A 24,735-nucleotide genomic window follows, 5' to 3' on the forward strand; every position below is an offset into this window, starting at 1 on the left:
TTTCTGATCTTTACCTTTTGACTCTAGTAGTGTTCTCTAGTTGCTTGCCCAACTGAAAAGTAGAAAAAAGTTTCAAAGCGGTGTTTTCCTGCCCAGGGTATCGTGACAATTGTTCACAGATCTCAGCAGCGATTTGATTCAGAAAAGCAGCCAGAAATTGAAAATGAAGGGGAAGGTAGCCATACAAAGGTCATCTGGTTTTCAGAATCCTTAATTTTAAAAATGTTAAGAAAGGGAGGTATATGAGTCTGCAACTTCATTATAATTATTCCCAAGAATCAATATTTTTTCTCAGAAAACATATCCCTGAATATATGAAAATGGTATGTTCTCTTTATGCTTAGGTACAGATCCCAAAACATACTACAGCTATTAATCACTTGTAGTAAGCTTCAACGCAATCCCAGTTTTAATTTTCAGGACATAATTATCTTTTGTTTGGGAACAACTTCAAATCAATTTACTGTAGCTTCAGTTAGTAAAAAGACAAATTATGACCTTAGCCAATCAGATAATTTTCCCAATGTCTAACTAGCAAGTCTTATAATTATGAAAAAGAATGTCAGCCACTATATAGAATTAAACATACATTCTACATGGTGGTTTACATGACATCACCCTCCACGTTGTTCACAGCCAATTACATTTTTCGCTTCCTAAAAGAGCTAAGGATATAATATCACCCAATATTAAAATGTTTCACCAGACTAAACTTCTAAACAACTTAGATAATAAATTAAAATAAGCAAAAACTCTTTTAGTTGTATGAAATTTTATGAATTTTATTTTTGTTAAGAATTAGAAAGATCATACAGAATGTTTCAAATCTCAATTGCCATCTATTAAGTGTAAAAAATACTATGGGTTGTTTGTCCTATTATCCAGATAAGAATCATATAGGATATGAAATTTGGGTTTCATCCTTGAATCACTAGGTAGTGTAATTCTGTGTACTCTATTCAACACAATATCCTGAATTGATTGTAGTAGATTTGTTTTACCACTGATGGGTGATATCTGATATATTTGTTTTCTGAGTCATGGTAAATACAATTTTTTATTGGAACCTCTGTGATGATAGAATTTCATTAAATAAAAAGAGAAAAAATCATAAGCATCTGTAAAAATGTTTGGAACTGAGAGAAGTACAGTGAAAGCCTATAATAGGTAATAATGATAACAATGCTAAATTTGAGCCAGTCAAAAGAAAATGAGGGAATGGGAAACCTGGTAAGCAAAGATCAAAGAAATCTTCCTTTAACAATTACAAAAGAGCCTGATCAACACTGAATCCCTCCAGTGTGCCAGATACTATGCTAAGCACTAAGGCTTTAAAGATAATAAAACATGGAATCTGCCCTTAAGGAACTGCAGTTCTAAATGCTACTTTTCCTGAGTGATGAATGTCAAAGAATTTGAGTCAAGAGTTAAACTTCATATAAAACACCAAACCCAAACCGAATCAAATCACTTTACACTGGATGCACCCATTTTTGCAAAGTAAAACTCAACATTACACAAATAATAGACAGAAGCAGAGGTACGCATAAAAGAAAATTAGAGGGGAAAAACACCCTTTATTTTTGGCTTTTATACACTTTGGCAATTCATTTTATAACAAATGTTGAGACCATAATGTAGAATATCTGAATCAGAACGGTTTGGACTTCTGCTCATTATTTTCCATACTGTTTTTCAGTTCAAATTACCCCTGGACATAGTACTGCCTTGTTCTCAGCCCTTCACTAGAACAAGAAAAATTACTGAAAGCACTAGTTTTCAAAGTTATTTCTCTATGGGTCAGGTGCAAACAACATAGCTGTTTAAAAGACTAGGTACTATAAGATGTCAAAAGAACAACAACAAAAAAGTTCCAATGACAATGAACTTAAAGGGAAAAGGTATCATGCATAAACTGAACACTGATCTCCTTTCTAAATTCACAGTATATTTTTCTTTTTTTAAAAAAATATATTTTATTGATTTGTTACAGAGAGGAAGGAAGAGGGATAGAGAGTTAGAAACATCAATGAGAGAGAAACATCGATCAGCTGCCTCTTGCACACCCCCTACTGGGGATGTGCCCGCAACCAAGGTACATGCCCTTGACCGGAATCGAACCTGGGACTCTTGAGTCCGCAGGCCAATGCTCTATCCACTGAGCCAAACTGGTAAGGGCACAGTATATTTTCTGAATGATGCATCCATTTGAAACATACAAAACGATTATTGCACCATATTTCCTAATGCACTAAAATAAGTCTGAAAAAATAAAAAATATTGTCATAAGGAAAAGTAAAGTCACAAAAGTGATGGTATAAACACTTTCTTCTTTTATTCCACTCAGATGATCCAACTCATATATATGCATATATATATATATATATATATATATATATATATATATCAACAATGAATATTAACTCTTAAAAACTTTTGAAGTCTACAATACCTTATATAAAAGGGTGAGTTAATATGTATGCCTGGAATACATATCAGTTTATGCTTGATTTGATGTCATTAAAATTATTTGAAATAAAAATTCATTTTGAAGTTTCTATAATTCCCTTTCCATTAATTCATGCTGGCTATCCTAAATATAATCCAAACTCATATAAATTGACTTTACTTGGGCTGATGATTTGAGCCTATAACTCTGATAGAAATGTATTTATCCTATCACATAAAAATAAACCTTTCTTTCAATATGGTGACAAATTAAGGAAAAGTTTAAGTTATATAAGAGAAATAGACTCTATTCCACCTTAAACCTGGTGCAGCCTGGTTTAAAACTCAATGAATGTGTTAAGGAGGAGATAAAAAGTTAAACTGCATAATGAAATTAAATAAAATTAAAGTACTATTTATTTCACCTATCAAATCCCTAGAAAAGCTAACAAGTGTTTTCTTATAATTGGCAAATGAACAGCAAATAGCAACTTAAAAATTTCCCCAAAAAAGTGATCTCATAATGGAGTGGGGCACACAGTAGGCACTTATATATAACAACCATTATCAGGTTTACCACACACATTTTTTGTACTAAATTGCATTTCTTTGTAATGCACCTAAACTTATTGACTTGAAGCATCCATCTTATATAAAAACTGCTGTTTGAAATTTTAACCCTGCTATTTTAGCTTCTGTAAATGCTTGCTTGCTTAAATAAAAAGGAAAATACGACTCCTCCCATTCCAGAGAGGCCGTGGACTATGCCCCAGACAGAGTTGTCAGTGCTGACACCAGGCCAGGCCTTGAGATATGGTCTCATGGCCCCTTCCCAGCATGTAGGCCTTCTTTCCCAGAAGGCCCGGAAGTCTCATTCCAAATTTGGGAGACAAAAGAGCTAGGAAAAGTATAAATAGAAAACGTTTACTCCATGTGGGGGGGCCCAGAATTTGAAAGGCACATTTTTCTCTGGCCCTGCTCTTAATAAAATGTAACTCCCTTTTTCTAAGCATGGCTTGGTTTTTTTCCAGTCTTCTGTAACATAATGGTTCCCTGACCGGGGAGAAGGCCAAACATGCTGGTCTTTTGGTATCCGGTGAGTGGACCGGGTTTGGGGCTCAGGGGAGCCGGACAGGCCTCTGGGAGGCACCGCTCTGCTGATTTAGCAGAATTGAACCAGGGGACTCTGGGCACTCCCGGACCTCAGCCTAGGACCCGGCCGGGCATCTGGAGAGAGTGGACGGACACTTCTGGACCTGTCAACAGAATCAGTGAGGTAGGGGCCCTATCAGTCAGGCCCACTCTGAGTGAGTGGAAGGGGGAGTTTGATCACCTCCCTGGAAGTCAAGGACTTCCTCAGGCAATTAATCAGGAATCAGGTGGACTGTTTAAACTCTGAGTAAATATCTGGTGGAAGTCAAAAACTCAGACTGTCTGGTGTATAAATGTAAGTGTGAGAGTATGTGTGAAAGACAGTGCAAAACCTGCTTTAGGGGGAAGACAGTAAAGAACTTTTAATTGCTTTTCCTTGATTTATAATTTTGCTGTGTTAGTTTAAAATTTTGGAATTCTAGGGTTAATTTAAAGGTATAAAATTTGTGAAGGTTGCCAATCCAGAGAAGTTTAAACAAAGGCTTGTTGGGTTAAGATTAGTCATAATTAACTGCTTTGTAGGCTGCCTTTTTCAGCCCTGCGAGCAAACAGAGAATCATGTGGTCCCGAGAACTGCGACCTGCCTACCCTTCCTGATAGATTTACAGTGGGTCTCTCTCTGGAGGAGGAAGAGAGTTGAAAACTGCTCCGGAGCAGGTGTGAGAAAGGGTAGAGGCAGTGGAATTCACTCTCAGCCTGCTGAGATAGAGTAGCCCTAGGCTGCGGGACAGGGGGATGGCTGGAGATATCAGAAGTGGTGAAGGAGGAGGAGGATTTGAGATCTTCTGGGGCCTTGGAGTAAAGAAGGAAAATCTGGGAGGGAGAGCAGCTATTCCTTAAGTGTAAAAAGCCTGGTTATACAGGATCTCAGACCGCTCTGCTAAGGACAGAGTAAATGGTTAATGCAGAAAAGGGGGGGCGTCGGAGGGGAGAGCAAGGAGAGATAAGTTTTTGTTGATTTTTGCTTATCTGAACAATGCTAGACTCGAGGCTTTCTGCAAAACACAGTGGATCTTCCTCTGCCCCATTTTCTTCTTTTTAACCCTTCCAATACACATAAAGAAAATCTCATTGTCCGAGCCTGGCAGGGCAGGGTTACTGGGTACTTCTTGAGTGGTGGTAGAATATTCAGCAAAGGAACTTAAAACTCAAAAAGAAATATTTTTACCTACTCTTAGTTTTATCACAGAAGGTCTAAGTCATAAATGTTAATCTAAGAAATTCTGGCTGTTTACTTTTTAGGAATCATTAAAGGATTGAGGTTTCAAAGAATAAGAATTCTGAGTAGAAGGTCTTTTTAAAGGACATAAAAAGAAAGTTTGAAGGCTAATTTGGAAGTGAAAATTTATAAAGGTTGTGTATGTAATAAGAAGGAGAAGAGAAATGTTGAAAGGAAATCAAATAATACAGGCCAGTAAGCCAGGAAGAGTAAATAATTTATATTCTGCCACCCTAAACAGAGGGTAAATAGTTATGCCAAAGTACTTAGGGAGGGACTGATAAAAGAAATCTAACAGTTACTGTTTGTTATAATACATTCAGAAAATATTACTTTGAAAAGTCCATAAAAAGGACTGCCAAGGAAAATTCTATCTTAAAGCAGGTCAGTATATTTTTCTACTATACAATTCCTCTGAAATTTGGCAATACTTAATAAATAAATCATGGCAATACATTTCTTTGCATAAATTCAATAACACCGGTTTCCAATAGTGGTTTTATTAACCAGAAACTCTGACTAGAGTGTCATGTTTTAAAGAGCCCTGCCTGAACTCTGAAGACTTGAAGCCAATAAGAGTGCCATGGGGAAAGTCTGGTATCCTGCTTGGTAGCCCTGAAAATAGCTGGTGCTAGAGCATCAGACCCATACCCTACCATCACTGGTGGTTGGTCAGAGTACAAGGGGAGCAATAAGGGCACCTCTGCGTCCCTGCGGGACCCCCACGCACTCTGAGCCGTGACGAGTAGGAGGGCTGAGATGGGCCTTGAAACCTAGGGCACGGGCACGGGTAGAGACACTACAGGTGAGGACTTCACCTAACTCAGCAGATACTACAGACAGGCCTGACAGCAGCTGGATGGCTTGGTTTCCTGGCCCTACGGGGCACATTAAGATTCAATCATGAAATTCCGGCAAAGGTAGTCAGTTACCATTCTTGTTATGTTTATGCAAACAATCAGGCCAAATTAAATACAATAGATAAATTAGTCTTGATTTGGCTCTTTTGATAAACATGGGGGTAATTTTGGGGAGAAAAATTCTATTTCAATAGAAGTTATTAAAACTGAAAGGTTTTCTTTCCCTTCCACCAGACCATTGTTACAGTTTGTCTCCGCCAGGTCACAAGCCTACCTTCTTCTGTGCCCAGGCCTCACTGTCCCTCTGACAGACAGCAAGGATCTCTTGGCTCTGAGAGAAACCTCTGACCCGCCTCAGCAGGAAGTAGCTAGAAGAGCCCACCAACGTCCATTTTCCCTAAAAGAACTCAGAGGCAGGATCCTTGAGGTAATATATTAGGCAGTTAGACAGATATGAGCAGAGGAAGGACGATGGGTCAACTAGCACTACCAGATGTAATTAAGTCTTTCCATCTCTACCTGTGTGAGACAAGGGGACTACCAGAAGCAAGAGGGAGCAAGGCTGCAGATGAAGCAGCCCGGGAGGCTGCCCTAAAACCAGTGGGGCTTCTATAGATTCTAGTGACTCTTCCAAACCCTGACCTACCCACCTCACCAGCTTACATGGAAACTCAATCTAGAAAAGCTGAAATCCATAACCAATCTTTACTCAAGTTCTTACAGGCTTTACAATCTACCCAGAAAGCAGTCCAGAAGCATGTCCAAGGTACTTTGCCTATACCAACTTCTGATCCGGTCCATCCTTCCACCCTGGTGACTCTGTTTAGGTAAAGAAATTTGCCACACAAAGACTGACTCCTACCTGGAAAGGACCACCCCCACAGCAGTCAAGGTCGACGGGATCCTAATGTGGCTTTATCACAACTGGCTTAAGACAGCCCAGGCAAAATAGAGAGTCCAGGACTCTTTGGACCCTCTAAAGATTAGTCCTGGCCCTCATTCCAGGCCCTTATCTTTTAAACAGGCCCACTGACTTTATTCAGCAGAGAATTAATTCTATCAAGCTTATAGTCCTCAAGGATCAATATAACACCCTCGCCAACAATGACCCAAGAGTCAATGATTTGACTCATGCACATAAAACCAGTGGGTAATGAAGCAACCATCTTATATAAAAACTGCTGTTTGAAATTTTAACCCTATTTTAGCTTCTGTAAATGCTTGCTTGCTTAAATAAAAAGGAAAATACGACTCCTCCCATTCCAGAGAGGCCGTGGACTATGCCCCAGACAGAGTTGTCAGTGCTAACACCAGGCCAGACCTTGAGATATGGTCTCATGACCCCTTCCCAGTACGTAGGCCTTCTTTTCCAGAAGGCCCGGAAGTCTCATTCCAAATTTGGGAGACAAAAGAGCTAGGAAAAGTATAAATAGAAAAGGTTTGTCCATGTGGGGGGGCCCAGAATTTGAAAGGCACATTTTTCTCTGGCCCTGCCCTTAATAAAATGTAACTCCCTTTTTCTAAGCATGGCTTGGTTTTTTCCCCTCTTCTGTAACGGACTAATTCTAAATTAGTATTGGTAATCACGTTTGTTTTGTGTCAAAACCCAAGCAGTCTATCCCAAACTGTAGGCAGTCCCTATTTAAGCCAGCTGTTGGTTTCTGAAACAAATGTAAGGGTACAAACAAATAAATGTAAGGACTTTCCACAGTCTGAAGGATCAGCCACAGTTTTTAATATATTGTATTTCTGTCCTACTTCACCTTTTTTTTTTTTTTTCCTGTATGATCCCTAGTTCTTAGTTACTCAATCTATTTAGATTTACTTCTTTTTATCTTTACCTTCCCAATCTTCCCAGTATCTAATGATTCCTTTGAATTGCTCCTACTTTAACAGTCCGAGGAAATACTGTTGTTCATTGAACCAAATCAGGCAGCAGTACCCAGTCCACCCACTGTAAAACCTTTAGACAAATTCTCAGCATTTGTTATTCTAAACTGAAGAGTTAAATTTTAAAAACAGACTCTACTATAGCAACCATTTCTCCCACTTACACCTTTCACTTTGTGCCCTTCTCCAAAGCCACTATAACTTTCTTAAAATAAAATTACCAATACGAACATGGGCAAGCAATGAGTGAAAATGGTCCCAGAATAGAAGCATGATGGGACGGTAATTAAAAGCTTTAGGTTCTCTAAAGTTGAATTTGAGTTTGCGTTCCCAGCTGTTATACACTAGCTGTGTGACTTTGAACAAATTACTTAAGCTTTCTGAGCCACAGAGTCTCTTTTAAAAGGGCACAATGAAAGTACCTGTCTCATGGGATTATGGAATTAACTGAGAAAATGTAGATATAACCTATGCCTGATACAGAGTAAATTCATAATAAATATTGGCTATTCTTGCTATTATTATTGTTGTTTAGTACAAGAGCAGAATGTATTTATTTTCTTTTCACTATGCTTCCCACCAATATTTTTACTAGTCTTTTTTGCACCACTGCCTTTAGAAAAGAATCTATATTAATTTCTCATTACATGTGCTGAATATAAAGCTAACTAAAACTAAACTCAGCTTCTCTTCTATTTTATTTATTACTAGAGGCCCGGTGCACGAAATTCGTGCATGGAGGGGAGGGTGTGTGTGTGTGTGTGTATCCCTCAGCCCAGTCTGCACCCTCTCCAATCTGGGACCTTTCGAGGGATGTCCCGGATCGGGGTTAAATGGGCAGTCGGACATACCTCTCACAATCCAGGACTGCTGGCTCCCAACCACTCACCTACCTGGCTGCCTGATTGCCCCTAACAGCTTCTGCCTGCCAGCCTGATCACCCCCTAACTGCTCCCCTGCCAGCCTGATCGACACCTAACTGCTCCCCTGCAGGCCCAATTGCCCCTAACTGTCCTCCCCTGCAGGACTGGTCCCTCCCAACTGCCCTCCCCTGCTGGCCTGATCACCCACAACTGCCCTCCCCTGCAGGCCTGATCGCCCACAACTGCCCTCCCTTGCAGGCCTGGTCCCTCCCAACTGCCTCCCCTGCAGGCCATCTTGTAGCAGCCATCTGGTGTCCACATGGGGGCAGCCATCTTGTGTGTTGGAGTAATGGTCAATTTGCATATTACTCTTTTATTAGATAGGATTTTTATTAATCCTCACCTGGGGATATTTTTCCATTGATTTTTAGAGGGAGTGGAAGGGAGAGAAAGAGACAGAGAAACATCAATGTGAGACACATAGATTGGTTGCTTCCAGCATACACTCCCAACCAGAGCTGGGGATTGAGCCTGCAACCAAGGTAGGTGCCCTTGACAGGAACTGAACTCAGAACCCTCCAGTCTGAGGGCCAACACTCTTTCCACTGAGCCAAACTGGCCAGGACTCAGCTTCCCTTCAAAATATCACTTAGAATAATTTTTCTTTTATTTGCACAAATTAAAACACTCATATCACCTTTTGTGTCGAATCGTTGATCTAAATTTTCTTGCCATGTCTATCAACTAGACATTAAGAAGGCCTGAATAAGTTACCCTTATCTAATATACAGGGCAAGTATGGAAAATAATACAATAATTAATAAATAATAATGGAAGAATAAACTCTGTTTCACAAAGTCATAACTGTAAACCTACTTTTCTCCACCCTGTATTAGAGAGTGTGCTGTATATTCTGTCTATGAGGTGATTTATAAAAATGTTACGACCAGTGCCAGGAACATCTAGAGCTGTGGGTGGATGTAAGGAAAGGGGTGGGGGATCCAGATAGTATAGCTTTCTCCGCATTACCTATTCACAAATGGAAACAGCAAAGTATTTGATGGTTTTGAGCCTCTCACTACCAGCAAAAGGAATATGAGTCAATTAAAACAAAACTGAGAGTGAATTTTTATTTTCAATGTTAAATGAAAACGTTGAAGTTTATTTAAATAAAGACCTATCAAGTGGGCACAGGAGAATTGTGGCAGTTTGTTTCTATATAAAAGTGAAATATTTGTAAAGTCTTTTCTAATACAGATTCTTTCCACTATTCTTCATCAAAATGGTCAACTTCTTTTATGTCTTATCAACCCTTTTATGTAAATCTATCTCCAGATGGGTATGTTATACTGATCAAAAATCAAGCAGTAGTTAAAAATTACCAATTTTATAAGATCTATATGGAGATGACTCCTGACTTTTTGCTTTGAGAGGCACAAAAACCAAGTTTATCTTTTCACGTGGAAGAAATATATCAATTTATCTAACTATACTATTTTATGGAATTAGAAAATGACTGTGAGTTAATATTACCTGCCTTCCCCAGTTAATCTTTAGGTAGAGTGAAATGCAAAAATATCATATTTATAAATTCTATTATCAACATATCTTCATGAGTGAATGGGTGAAGGGTTGGTACAAAAGTTTACTTATGTAAACTAATAAATTTATTATAATAACCAATTATAAAAGATTATAAGTACTTAATATTAACTACCTATACTTAATATTATATAGTACTTATAATACTATGACATATTTAAAGGAAATATCATTTAAATAAAGTTTTATCAAGGACTAAAAATCAAAAGCAAAGTCAAATATTTTACATATACTCTTTTCTGGAACCCTAACCATCACTTCCACTAACATTATCTGAAACTAAAATATTTGATTGTTGAAAGAAACATACTCATATTATTAAAACTAAAAGGATCCCTGAAGTTGAAGCTCAGGGAGAGATCCAAAGAGATTATATGACATGCCCAAGATCATACAACTAGACCTAGGATAGTGGCAGCACTAGACCTAGGATAATCTTTCCTAACTCTACATCTGAGACTTTTGACAATGTACAGTAACATGAGAGAGTTAAATATAATATATTGGGGGGTTGAAAAGTTAAGCACTGACCTATGAACCAAGAAGTCATAGTTTCATTCCTGGTCTGGGCACATGCCTAAGTTTCAGGCTCAATACCCAGTGGGGGACAGGCATCAATGATTCTCTTTCATCATTGATGTTTCTATCTCTCTTTCCTCCACCTTTCCTCTTTGAAATCAATAAAAGGATAAAATATCATAAATTCAAAAGTAATGAAAACACCAAAGGAAATATATGCACTTCCTTACATCAAAACCATGGAAAAGGCTCGAGAAACCAAATGGCGGCATAGGTAAACACCTGAACTTGCTGCCTCTCACAACCACTTCAAAACTACAACTAAAAGACAAAACAGATATCATCCAGAACTATGGGAAGGCTGGCTGAGTGGAAATTATACAACTAGAAGGAAAGAGAAAATCACACTGAGACTCAGAGGAGGTGCAGAGGTACGGAAGTGAAGTGTGGAGGTATGGAGGCGTGCATGGAAAGGGGATGGCAACTGAGTACGCTGTTGTCTATTTCAATTGAGAGGGAGATACAAGCTCCCGACTGCTCTGAACTCCAGTTCCGGGCGAGACTCTGGGGACCCAGACTCATACGGGGAGAAACTGGACCGTCTGGCATAGGCCAGAACATGAGGACGGCTTTCTCTCAGAGGTGCTTGTAGCAATCATTGTTCCTGCACAGTGCCGTGGGACACAGAGACCTAGGAACCTCTTCGGGGCAGGGCTGAGGGTCACCCATTGCTGTTTGCTCCGCCCTGGTGATTCCCTGAGACCCCACCCCACCCAATTTACAACCCCACCCAAGCTGTGTGCAAATGCTTTTGCATATGAATGGCCTGGCCCTTTGCAATCTGAAACCAAACGTACTGCAGCTGGGTCAGAGAGACCCAGAGCCTCCAAAAGAAGACCCAAGGCTCAACAGCAGCTTGTATTGCTTCACAGCTGTATTCCTCATCTGGGCACCTCCAAACCCCCAAAAAAGAGGAGGAACCTGCAAATCTCTCTGTAGCTCCTGCTGGGTGGCCTCAGGCAGTGGTTGACTTTGCACCTCCATGGAGATCCAAGAGCCAGTGTACCCAGTGATCAGAGTGAGACCATCCAGATTACAACTCTTCACATCCATAAGAGACACACACAGGGGGCAGACTCAGTGAGTGTCAAAGCCGCACTAAAGCAAGTCTTGCCCCATAAGGGTGTCTCCAGCACAAAAGTTCTCCCATCATAGACACAACTGATCCTTACAGCCAGTTGGCCTGGAGGTCAATTTCTCCCATTGATACCAACAGCAATCAAGGCTTAACTACAAGACTGTGCACACAGCCCATAAAGGGGTGCACCAAGAGTGTCCACCTCAGGTAATCAGGGAGGCTGAGCCACTGGGCCCTATAGGACACCTAGCACACAAAGCCATGCTATCAACACAGGGAAGCAGCCAAAATGCGGGGACAAAAAATACAGGTCACAAATGAAAGAAATGGAGGAAAGCAAACAACTGGATATAGAGTTCAAAACCACGGTTATAAGGTTACTCAAGAATCTTCTAGAAACCTCCGATAAATTTAGTGAGACCCTCGAGGATATGAAAAAGGACCAACTAGAAATTAAGCATACACTGACTGAAATAAAGAATAATATACAGAGATCCAACAGCAGACTAGAGGATCCCAAGAATCAAGTCAAAGATTTGAAATACGAAGAAGCAAAAAACACCCAACCGGAAAAGTTGCCTCTGGGACAACTTCAAGCATACCAACATCCGAATTGTGGGGGTACCAGAAGAACAGAGAGAGCAAGATACTGAAAACCTATTTGAAAAAATAATGACAGAAAACTTCCCCTACCTGGTGAAAGAAATAGACTTACAAGTCCAGGAAGCGCAGAGAACCCCAAACAAAAGGAATCCAAAGAGGACCACACCAAGACACATCATAATTAAAATGCCAAGGACAAAAGACAAAGACAGAATATTAAAATCAGCAAGAGATAAAGTTAGTTACCTACAAGGGAGTACCCATACGATTATCAGCTGATTTCTCAACAGAAACTATGCAGGCCAGATGGGAGTGGCAAGAAATATTCAGAGTGATGAATAGCAAGAACCTACAACTAAGATTACCCAGCAAAGCTATCATTTAGAATTGAAGGTCAGATAAAGAGCTTCACAGATAAGAAAAAGTTAAAGGAGTTCATCAACGCCAAACCAATATTATATGAAATGCTGAAGGATATTCTTTAAGAAGAGGAAGAAGAAGAAAAAAGATAAAAATTATGAACAACGAAGCGACAACAAATAAATATCAACAAGTGAATCTAAAAATCAAGTGAATAATAAGTCTGATGAACAGAATAAACTGGTGAATATATTAGAATCGGGGGCATAGAAAGAGAGTGGACTGACAATTCACAGGGGGAAGAGGGTGTGGGGGGTGTGGGAAGAGATTGGACAAAAATGGTACACCTATGGATGAGGACAGTGGGGGCGTGGGGGGTAAGGGCAGAGGGTGGGGTGTGAACAGGGTGGAGGAGAGGAAAAAAGAGCAACAACTGTAATAATCTGAACAATAAAGATTTATTAAATAAAAATTAAGAAAAACATGGAAAAGGATACTTTTTAGCATCTAAAGGAAGCCAGAGATTTAGTGGGTGTGTGTGGGGGGGGGGGTGTGAATTGTAGTAATGGTTTTTGTTTTGTCTTGCATTATTTTTTAAATTGTTAGCACACTTAACTATAAATAAATCTCTAGAATCTTACTACTCACAGTAAAATAGATACCAAGAATTTCAAAACTAAAAATCCAAGTCGTTTTAATATCATGTGAATTAGAAATAAAGAACATCTTTTAAAAAGTCAAAAGTAATTGAAAAAGATTAAATCAGTACACCCAATTCTCTAAACTGTGTGTATATTTTTCCTTACGTACATATTCATGAGCTAACAGTGGAGACAGGCTGGCTGCTTTGTTTGACTATAGTTCTGTTTACCACATACTGTCAGAAATGGATTTTGACACTCACAGCATTAATATTGCTATTTTTATTGATATAATTAGCACTGCTATAAATAATTTCTCAGTCTGCCATAACTAAGTATATCATTACAGTCAGAAATATTAGGGCTTCTTTTTCTTATACAATGCCTTGGTAATAGACTGCTGGCCTAAAGAAACAGTGATCTCATGATGTAGAAATTACTGAAAAAAAAATAAAAATAAAAAAGTTTGCCGTGTCAATACAGACTATTGTTTTGTATATGACTTCACTGAGCAAACTAGTTTATATTTGTTTGAAACTAAAGTTTCTCACCAATCTGCTATTTCAATTTCACATCACACCATATTGTACCTAAAACAGGCAATCTGGATTCCTGTTGCTACTTCCCCCTACCAGCTCAGGAATGGGTTTAAAATACAAGGCTTGAATATATAAAGCAAAATAATTAAGACACCCAAAATTCAGAATTGGTGGGTGAAAATACGTGTGCTTGAAGTCATTTGTATAACTGCTAATAGGTGGCCCAATTGCGAATTTTTTATCTTTACATGAAAGCAAAATCAAAACATATTTTATCTTGCCTCTAGATCACATCAGCTGTGACAATAACCTCATCCAGACCTTGAATAGTTTGTTCATAAAACAAAGTGGGGTGACTGACCCAGTGCATATTCAACACAGAGTAGGCCAAAACAAAATGACAATACAATTCAAAACAAGTTTGTGGACATTTTACACTAGCAATTTAAACCTTTCTTTGTCTCTATCACTTGACAGATGGTTAGCCCTCACACAGCCTAGTGTCTCTGGCAAAGAAATAACTGTGTCTAGCCAATAACACCCCAAATTTTGACTTAAAATGCACTGTACACATACTTACATATACCTAAAAATATGAATATTAATAGAATTAGTCATGCTTACTTAATACTGTAAAAATTTGATGTCAAGATTTTAATTTTTGCCCTATGAATACCTCTTTTTGAAATTCTCAATTGTCTTCTTATATGGATCCACAGTTTAAGAACTCTTCACTTTAGATTTCATTTATTTTATGAGCTGCTTGGTAATCATGCTTTAAAAAAAAAATTCCAAAATATATTTGAATCCAAAATTATTACAAAATTTACAAAGTTTTAATTAGCTTGTGTTTCATGTTGCTCAGAGCAAACTTTTGGTAACAAAGTGAGTTAAATAATATCACCTGGGAACTTTGAATGCCTTCCATGTCAAGGACCACAGGCAGGACTGGAATTATTTATCCAGTACTGAAATATGTCTTTATTCACAAACTGCTCATATAAAAATATATACTCACATGTACATAAACACACATACATCAACCATCCTCACAAAAATTAGCAAAAGTTCTTCATTTTTAACATTCTAGCAACCATTCTTCCACTTTGCTCTTTAAAAAAGATTTCAGCTAAAACAACAAATATCCATTAGTTATAGTCTCTGCTTTTTTTCCTAAATCTTCCTATTTACAATTTTCAGATGCTGGCAAGTCGGTACACAAATAGAGGCAACCTCAACTTTCTCTAAAGTTCATTAATATGCACCCTTTTTGGAGAGGTGATTATGCTACAAATTAGCATAGATAGAGGTCTAATGTAGGTATAAGGAACACAAACCCTTCACAGCAGGGGATAGGAAGACCAGGGGTGAAGGGCTGTATAAAAAGAGTTACCCTACTTGACAAAGCAACTCACATTTGGAACAATATAAGACTCACCATGACAAAGAAACATGAAGAAAATCAGAACTTGTTATTTGAGAACCATTAACTCAGTTTTGGAGCCCAGTACTTGAAGCAACAAACTCACTGTTAAATCATATACACCCTTAACCAGGCACCAACTTTCCTTCTGTTAGAAAACTAGGATTTTTACACCTGAAGACTAAAGGATTAGATTTAAAGTAATGCTAAAATCTTCTGTAATGTTTCTCTTGCATTACAAATGTTCTATTAAATCAGAGAAGTGCCAATCAAATGCTTTTGTAGTTTGAAAGAAAGGTTTAAATAACAAAGCATTTTTTTTTTTTTGCAGGCCTCTCTTTAATGTCACCTGTAAATTAATTACAACAAATTTCCAACTGAAAAAAAAAAACTTAGGCACTTGATTTTCACACCTATTTTTATTCATTCTAACTAAAACATTTCAGATATTCTAGGTGATGTTCTACCACAATTTGCTAACAAAAGCTCCACAAGAATTTTACAGTAAATTTCAAGCCATAGATGTAAAAAATATATATAAACATTTTATTTATTTCAAAGGCATGCTTAAAATTAAGAAAAAAAAAAAGCACCCTATTCTGTTGTTTTTTTTAACCTATCCTAGTATATGGAGAATGTTTCATAACAATAACAAAGGGTAAAAATGAGAAACAAAATAAGCTTTTCCTTTATCATTGACAATTGCTAAACACTCCCTTGCCCCTCAAACTGTAAGCTCTTTCAGAACATATTCCCCAAAATGGAGAAAACAGCTAGGTTTTAAAGTTTCATTCAAAAAATTTATCCCAACAATCTAAAGCACACAAAGTGTATGTGACATTAGAATGTAAACTCTATAATGCAGACAATTTCATCTCTTGTTCACCTTATCTCCCAAGTGTCTAGAAGAGTGTCTAAAACAAATTGTTGAATTTAAACAATCATTTCAGAAAAACATGATTATTTCAGAGAATAAAGCAGAGCTCATCAAGTTACACATTTTTCACTCCAAATGTTTTAAAGAAATATCTACTTACCACTCATTCTAAAATATTCAGAATAATTTGTAAATCATTTATAAATGTCAGATCCTTTAAAGGAACTTAGTTGTACCTTTTATTGCTCTTCTAAAATGATGGAATTATTCAGTGTAGCCTTTTTTTTTTTCCTAGGAACTCCAATTTTGTCAGAGAAAGTCTGAAGACTTTCACTTCTGAGATAAAAGCAATTCATTTAAAATGACTTTTTTTCATAGATTGTATTCCTATACAAAGCAGTCAAATTTGTATTAATTTGACAGCAAAAGTAGTTGTATATTTGTGGGTCTCAAAAACTTTCTGGCATCACATTAAGCATACACACACACCCCAAATTAGAACCCTCACATGAAAGTTCTTCTTTCCTCTAGTATTCCTTTTAAACTCATATTGTCTTCCAGTGGCTAGTCAGTGTACACATGAATTATATCTGTATTTTCTTGGTGCAGTAGTAATCTCAAAATACTGACTAGACATTAAGCATAAAGACTTCTTCCTGAAAGTGAATAAAATTTGACATTTTTAATCTTAAACTTCTTTAGTCTGTTAAACTCAGGACCTCACCATGAAAAGGGTGTACTGCTTTGGAGATTGGTAGCCAGTTAATTTGTCACCTGGTCTTCATATGCAAAAGACCTGTATTCCACTGGTCTCTGAGATGTGAAATAACAAAGCCAAACAACCAAACTGCTGGACTCACTGAGCAGCTAATAAATTTCTATAAAACTTACTTTTCTACTTCTTCTCTCCTGTTAATTGGAGTATTCTCAAGCCTAAAGCCCTCCAAAATTGAGCTCAATGGAACTCACAACCCCGATTTTAGGAACTGATTCTTGAGCACTAAACAATGAGTACCATTAACAATTCTTCAAAGACAATTCCAAAAGCTTTCTTGAGAGACGATATTCCTGAGAGGGCACAATGATACAGGAGCACTGTGTGTACATGGACAACTTGGATACACTCTGAATAAAAATAACCAAGAGCAAACAAAAGGATGAAAAACCAATGTAAATTGTTTTTTGAGGGTTTTGTCCTTTTCCTAGAAACACCTAATTATAAAGCATAAATACATAAAGCAGCCAAATCTGGCCTGGTCAAATTTACATGTGGAGGGTGGGGGAGGGAGGAAGGTTCATTTTAACTATTCCCACGTGATAGCAAAGGTTACTTGGGATTAGGAGCAACAGGTAGGAGAGTAAACCATTTTTGAGTTTGTTAATAACTTAAATAGTGTTTACAGCTACAGAATTTATTTACAAATTAATCGTTAGAATCTAAGTTTCAACGTTTTCAAAAGCAACGAGTTACTACAGTAACTTTAGATTTGAGTTCACTTGTAAACATTGGGATAAAAACTGTCCTCTGCTCATTTTATGAGCTGAAATTCACAGGTATATGATCACACAGTAAAAAAAAAAAACTCTCGCCTTTAGCAACATTTTGGTCTTTTTTAATGGTAAATGATGAAGACAATTTTCACACGTCTAGAAAGTTAACATGTTCAATTTAGCTTGGGCCAATGCGGATTCTGAGGACAGTACTTAATCCACAGGCTGCCAAATTACTTTTGGTTTCATTCGGTTTTTTAATTGGAGAACTATCATCCTGCTACTGACCCCATTCAATTGGCTCAGTGTTCAAGATCAGCGGATAACAGCGCTAGGTAGTGTAGCTGTTCGCCATATTGTGTTTTTAGCTAGTGTTTATAGTTTATGTGTGTGCCTAGCATATGTTGTGCAAGTGTGTTTATCAATAGAACTTTTAGAAAATCCCTGCCTCTTCAACGGCCTTAAAACGTTTAACAGCTTCGGAGAGGTAGGGGGCGTGGGCTGGGTGGTGGGAGAGGACCAGAAAACCACAGATTTAAAGCCATGCATCAAACAATGTAATAGAGTGCGTTTCTTTTAAACTTTCAAAAAGCTTCCAACCGTTTTTATCTCAGCTATTGAAAAGGAGTCAACATTTTTTAATGTTTTCAAAGGAGCAGAGAAGGGAAGGTGTGTATTCCTTTCCCAAGCACCCTCCTCTCTAGTCATAGCAGCGAAGCAGGCGGGGGCCAGTAGCTCCGAGGTCTAGAGAGGCGTCCAGCGGCTCTGGGGCCAGGACATCTCTCGCTCCCCAGTTCTCTGTAGACGCTCCAGAGACCGCAAGGGCCAACGCAAGTAGGGGGGACAGGAGGGAGGGGGCGGAAGACAAGCAGACGCTTTTAGCAGCTCCGGAGCCCAGGCTAGTCGCCCTCAGCTCCTCTTCTTGGAAGCGGCAGCTCCAGGCGCAAGGAGTAGAAAGAAGAAGGTAGAACACACGTTTCCAGCAGCAGGACGCCCCGCCCGCTCCTGGAACCGGAGACCCTCCCGCGCTCCCTTCCTCCCGGGCGGGTCGGGTGAGGACGTCGCCACAGCCGGACGCGAGGAGGGGCGCCCAAGGAGAGGAGGCGCGAGCGGGGCGGAGCGCAGGGGCGCGCGCTCTCTGCCGGCCGACGGCCAGCGGGCTCGCCGCTCCAGCTCGCTCCCCCTACCAACCTCACCCCACTCCCCTCCTTTCCCGTCCCGCCGCCCCCGACTCCCAGCGCCTCGCGGACGCCTCATCCCCCACTGTAAGCACACACCCCTTCCTCCCGCCCGCCCAGCAACAAATTAGAGTTTTTGGCGTTACCTCCTCACGCTCTTTAATCTTCTTTCCTCAACTCCTAAACTTCCCCGCCCTTACTTCTTCGACAGAAGGTCCACATTGGGCGCCTCACGCCGCGAACCCTCTCTATTCCCCCACTATTGGGTTATTCTTATGCCACTCTTAGCTTCAGTGAGCCTATAAGAATGGGACGCTCCTCGTGAGGTTGCCGCCCATAAACAAAATGCACTCATTCTCCTCCCCTCTCCTGTCCCCGCCCCCATCTCCTTTTCCCTCATCTCTACCACCGTGGATTGGGCTAGAAAAAGCCCAATCCGCTATCTCAAACACCTATTGGGGCGTAGAAACTTCGCTCAGAGGACTGTTACAAGGCAATTGGTCAACACTCTCCCAACTCCGCCCCCCTCTCCGCACCTTCGCCCAGTCTGGAGAGGTCAGTCGCATCTGGTTGTTCAGTGATCCTAGAGGTGGGAGGCTATTGGTTGAGAGAGCCCGTCAGACCGGACTGGACTGACCCGTGATTGGTCAACACAGACACTATAAAGTTTGGCTGTCCTCCGCCCCTCCTCTCCTTTTTCCCTACACGCCCCCGCCCCCTCCCGACTGCTTTTACTTTCTACGCAATTCTATTTCCTCCTTTATTTATTTATTTGTGATAAACTTAAATGACCCGGCGACGGAGGCGGGACTCCACGAGAGGCCGGGGATGACGAAGGGCTCCCTGGGTCCAATTGCCGAGGGGACGGCGGGGTGAGGGGCAGCGGCGGTGACCAGTGAGAGACAGGTGTCTGGAGCATGCTAGGCCTGTGGAGCCGGGATGCCCCAGCGGAGGCGGCGGTTACCCGCTGTCTGGCGCGGCGGGCTCGGGGGGGGGGGGCGGGGGGGAGGAGGCGGGGGGAGCCGGGAGGGGAGGAGGTGGTGTCGCCATCGCCGAAGGCTGAGGCAGCCGGAGGAAGCTAGATCCCGGGCGGTGGGAGGGAAATAGGAGAGAGGTCTGGCGAGGCGGCAGCGCTCGAGGCCGTCCTGGGTCAGGCTGGATTCCTGCGGAGCGGGGCGCAGGTTGCCAACCCGGGAGGTCACTGGAGGCCGCGGAAGCTGTGCCAGAGCTCCAAGGGAAAATGTGTTCTTTCTGGAGGTTTAGAAAAATGCTATGTAAAACAGTTCCAAGTAAGCCGCCCTTAAGGTAAATGAAGAGATTATCCTAACGGGAAAGGAAGATTACGTTTCTTATTACTAAACGCCTGAAGTACCAGCGACCCAACTGCCCAACTGGAGCCCACAAAATTCAATATCCTCGGGGCTAAGGAACAAATAAAGCAACACGGAAAATTAAATGCGGTTCAGATGCTTCAATAAAACCTTCATCCTCATCCATTTGTCACTCAACATAGCACTCCCCAGAGCCAAATTCTTACCAAGTGTTAGTCCAGTCCTCAGGCATTAATGGGGCGGGAGGGGGGGGGGGGGGAAGAGGCTCAAGGCCAGCGGAAAGCTCAGGGAAGATTCCTAAAAAGGATTCGTAAAAGGGCTATGATGTGGGGTGGGGGCGGGAAATATCCTTTCACTCTACAAGGAAAAAACATACAATTCTGCCAAAAAAAGATGTTGGACATTTTAGGGAACTCGGATAGCAGTAACTTATCACACAGTAAGGGACTTTATCTAAAACAGCATCCATCGGTGTGCTGATAGCCACAAGGAAAGGGAGGTCTAGGTGGAGGTGGGCAAAGGGGGTGGGGGGAATGGGGACAGAAAGAGCTTTGCTTGGGGCAGTGGGCACACAGGTGCAGTGTGCAGATAATGTTTTATTGGGTTGTACACTTGAAACATGTATGGTTTTGTGAACCAATGTCTCTCCAATAAATTTTTAAAAAAATAGTACGCATGCAAAGAATTTACTGTATTTGCAATTTTAAAACAATGTTATTATAGGATATAAATTTGATGTATAGTTTCCAATAGACTTGTGTTAAGTCCTCTCAGTTTTATCCTAGGCTTCCTTGGACACAGCATGCATTAAAGAAAAAAATTGTTGATGGCACTTGTCAAAAATGGTTAGGCAGACTTTATTCAGGGCCATCAATAGGGACCAGTGTCGCTAGAATTTTGCAGTGGGGGAGGGAGATTGTCCTGGACTCCAAATACAGTATGGGAAAGTGGAAATTTTAGCCAAGGCGCAGGGGTGGGGGTTGGAGGGGGTTGTCAGTGAATGGAAAATTACCAAGGAAACAGAGGTAAGGGAGGGATGGAATTCTGCCTAAACCAACCTAACAGGATTCTTGCTGAGGACAGGTTAGAGTGATCAGACATCACCTGAGGGAAGGTGGAGGATGAGGAAACTGATGATATATCCAGGGGGGATCAGATGTGGGGGTGGGTTGGGAGTGGTTTTGCTAAGCTGACTTAGCAGGGTTCTTGCTAAAATTGGATTTTACAAGGAAGCGCCAGATGCCTGGCTTTGATTGGGGGATTTTTGCCAGAACTTAAACAAAATAAATTGGCCCCAGTGAAAAAATGTGTACAAGGCCTTAACCTTATAAATGCTATTAGACCTATTTTTTGTGGAATATATGTATGAGGGCCTCAGAATTTACAAAATTATTGCTTCAGCTGTCAAATTTGAAGTCCAGTAAAGTGCACAAATTTCTATTGAGTCTGTAAGCTGAAACATTTTAGAATTTATGTATAAATCTTAGCTAAAAAGTGATGTCACTACATCACTTATGTAGTGACTGTAATAAGTATTACATGCACAATAATCAGTTTCAAATTAGAAAGTTAAGTAAAATTTAACAAAATTTAGTTATTCCCATAATTTTTCCATGGGGCACTGGTGACTCCAAGTACTACCTAAAAACTAATCCTTTTCAACAAGTTTTTAAAGGTATTCAATGTGTTGCCGTGAGAGTTGTTAGGATTATAACGGTAAGGCATTAAGAAATCAGTGTAAAATATTCTAATTGAAATATTGGTGATCAAGTGAGGCCTTGAACATTACTGCCCCTGTAAGAGATGGTGGTTATGTCCATTTCTCCTGATATTAGAATCTGGGTTAGAATGCCCTATCTATAGGAGTGCGTCAGTCTTTATGTTACAAACACATATACCTCAGCCATCAATCCCACACATATGGAAATACAAATATCACAAAAGTTGTAGCAAGAATTCCATAATTATGTTGAAGCAAAAGACATGTTTTCTTGTTTAGCAATTAGCAGAATTGAGGAAAAGAATACAATACGAATGATGTAATAAGGAAGCTTGGAAGAGTGATGAAGGCATGATTGATAGAAATTAAAATAAAAGTGATGATTGCTTAGGAAAAGACTACAAGGAATTCTCATTAGTCCCCTAACCTAGTGCCTTGTAGATCCTAAATACACCTTAAAGCTTCAAAAGTGCTTCAAAAGAGGCCAAACTAGTAGTAAATGTGCTTTCCCTATGTTACAAATAAGGACACTGATTTTAAATGTCACAAGTGGCAGACCTTGTTTTCAAACTCAAGTTGTCTGCCTCTCTTCAAAATGCTATGTACTCATTCATTTAAAAATATTAAGTGCATATTATTCATACTAGATATATTTGTTGAGCATTTAAAAGTGCTAAGAACTGCCAGGCCAGTGTGGCTCAGTGGTTGAGCATCGACCCATGAACCAAGAGGTCACTGGTTCTATTCTGGTCAGGGCACATGAATGGGTTGCAGGCTCCATTCCCAGTATGGGGTGTGCAGGAGGCAGCCGATCAATGTTTCTCTCACACCGATGTTTCTCTCTCTCTATCCCTCTCCCTTCCTCTCTCTCTAAAAATAAAAAACTTTTTTTTTAAGTGCTAAGAACTTAGAAACCAAAGACAGACAAGATTTGTCATTTTTCTGCAAAGAGTTTACTGTATATTGCGAGAGAAGTAAAGGGATAAAATATGCTGTGTACATATGTGGCATATACGAAGTGGGAATGTAGAAAAGAGAATGCCTAACTCTTAAGAATTGGAAATATGTAGTATAATACACTGTACTCATCACTATACTGAATTCAAAAGTTAATCAAATTAGATCATGCTATCAAGGGGCTTAGATTCTAATAAGGGCACTAATTAGACATATACATGGGGGGAAAATCTGTGTTACTAGCCAACATGAAAAGTATTTTTTTTTAAATCCTAATTCTAGGATACTTTTTCCATTGATTTTTAGAGAGAGTAGAAGGGAGGGAAGAAGTGGAGAAAGGGAAAGAAACATCCACATGAGAGAGATACATCGGGAATCAAACCCATGACCCTTGGGTCTGTAGGTCAAAGCTCTAACCACTGAGCAACCGACCAGGACAAGAAGAGTCTTAATGATAAATAAAGTGCTATGGGAGATCAGAAAAAAAATACTATTTACATCTTGAGGAGTAAAGGATAGGAAGTCAGGAAAATCTTAATGGAAGACAATTTTTGAGATGGTCTTTGAAGGATGTATTAGAGAACTTGCCACCCTTCTTCACACACAACAGATATGAAATACATATTACTTGATATTTTTTGCCGTTTACTCAAAGACAGGTACAACTTTTCTATACAAGTTCTCACCAATAATTTGAGCAGATAGTAGCCAGTAAAAGGATATTAAAAGAAAAATGAGCCTTTCTTTCAGAGTGAAGTAAAACTGAGTTACACATAAAAATATTTTAGAACAACCTGCCAATAATTAAGGTTAGACAATTGCCTGTAAAGCAGCAAAAGGAAGATTTCCATAAATCTACCTATGATACAAGTTTTTCTGTCCCTGAAGACTTATATAAAATTTTCCTTGAACCCCCAAATGCACAATATGGCAGAAGTCTAAAGCCCTTGATATCTTACTGGATTTGCAGGGGTGAGCTGAATTTACCAACTACTTTTCCTGGGGATGTATCTGTTGAGTCTGTGCATGTTCTGATTCTCTGGTATTTTAATTCTTCAATTCCTCTTTGTATCCCCAAGTCTCTGGTGTTTTTAATAGTTTTTGTAATTATTCTGATTTTTTTTTCAAGTTCAAGTGGAGTTTATGGCCTGTCACTACTTTCTCCATCCTATCTGGAGGCAAAATTTTCACATACTAAAGTTTTTATTTCAGATACTAGAGTCCCAGTGCACAAAATTCATGCATGGGAGGGGGTCACCTCAGCCCAGCCTGCATCCTCTCCAATCTGGGACCCCTCGGGGGATGTCCGACTAGCGGTTTAGGCCCAATCTCCTGGATCGAGCCTAAACCGGTAGTGGGACATTCCTCTCACAATCCTGGACCACTGGCTCCTAACAGCTCACCTGCCTGCCTGCCTGATCACCCCTAACTGCCCCCCCCCCGCCAGCCTGATAACCCCTAACTGCCTCTGCCTGCTGGCCTGATCGCCCCTAACTGCCCCCCTCTGCCGGCCTGGTCACCCCACACAGCTTGCTGTTCGGTTGTTTCAGTAGTCACGGTCACTGCCTTTTTATATATATAGATAGTATTTCTCAATTGTAGAATTTCTGTTCAATTCCCGTTGATGGATTCATGTCTATGCTGAAATTTTCCATCATTCCCTCTTATTCTAAACATATGAAATATGCTTATCCTATCTAATAAAGATGGAATATGCAAATTGACTGTAACTCCGCAACAATGATGGCGGCGCCCACAGCCAATAAGTAGGGAATATGCAAATTGATGCAACAAGCCGAGATGCGGAAGGCGGATCCGGCTGAAGCGAAGGCAGTGCTGGCAGCCAGGGGAAGGAAGGCCTATTCTTACAAGAATCTTTGTGCATCGGGCCTCTAGTCCTATATAATAAAAGCCCAATATGCTA

The 24,735-nt window shown here is 40.1% G+C and overlaps 1 protein-coding gene across 5 annotated transcripts in view; it reads right to left on the bottom strand.

The window, feature by feature from the left end:
- The window catches only part of ZBTB20 (zinc finger and BTB domain containing 20), a 913,066-nt gene extending 893,986 nt beyond the window's left edge, over positions 1-19,080 (bottom strand). For 4 of the 5 annotated variants that reach the window (XM_080655527.1, XM_080655526.1, XM_080655530.1 and 1 more), the window contains exon 1: positions 18,950-19,080. The gene's annotated coding sequence lies outside the window, so the exon portion shown is untranslated. The remainder of the gene's footprint in view (positions 1-18,949) is intronic. The other variant, XM_080655529.1, reaches the window with a different exon arrangement.
- Between the last annotated feature and the right edge of the window lie 5,655 nt (positions 19,081-24,735).

This window comes from Plecotus auritus (assembly GCF_963455305.1).
Source record: "Plecotus auritus genome assembly, chromosome: 2".
NCBI lineage: Eukaryota > Metazoa > Chordata > Mammalia > Chiroptera > Vespertilionidae > Plecotus > Plecotus auritus.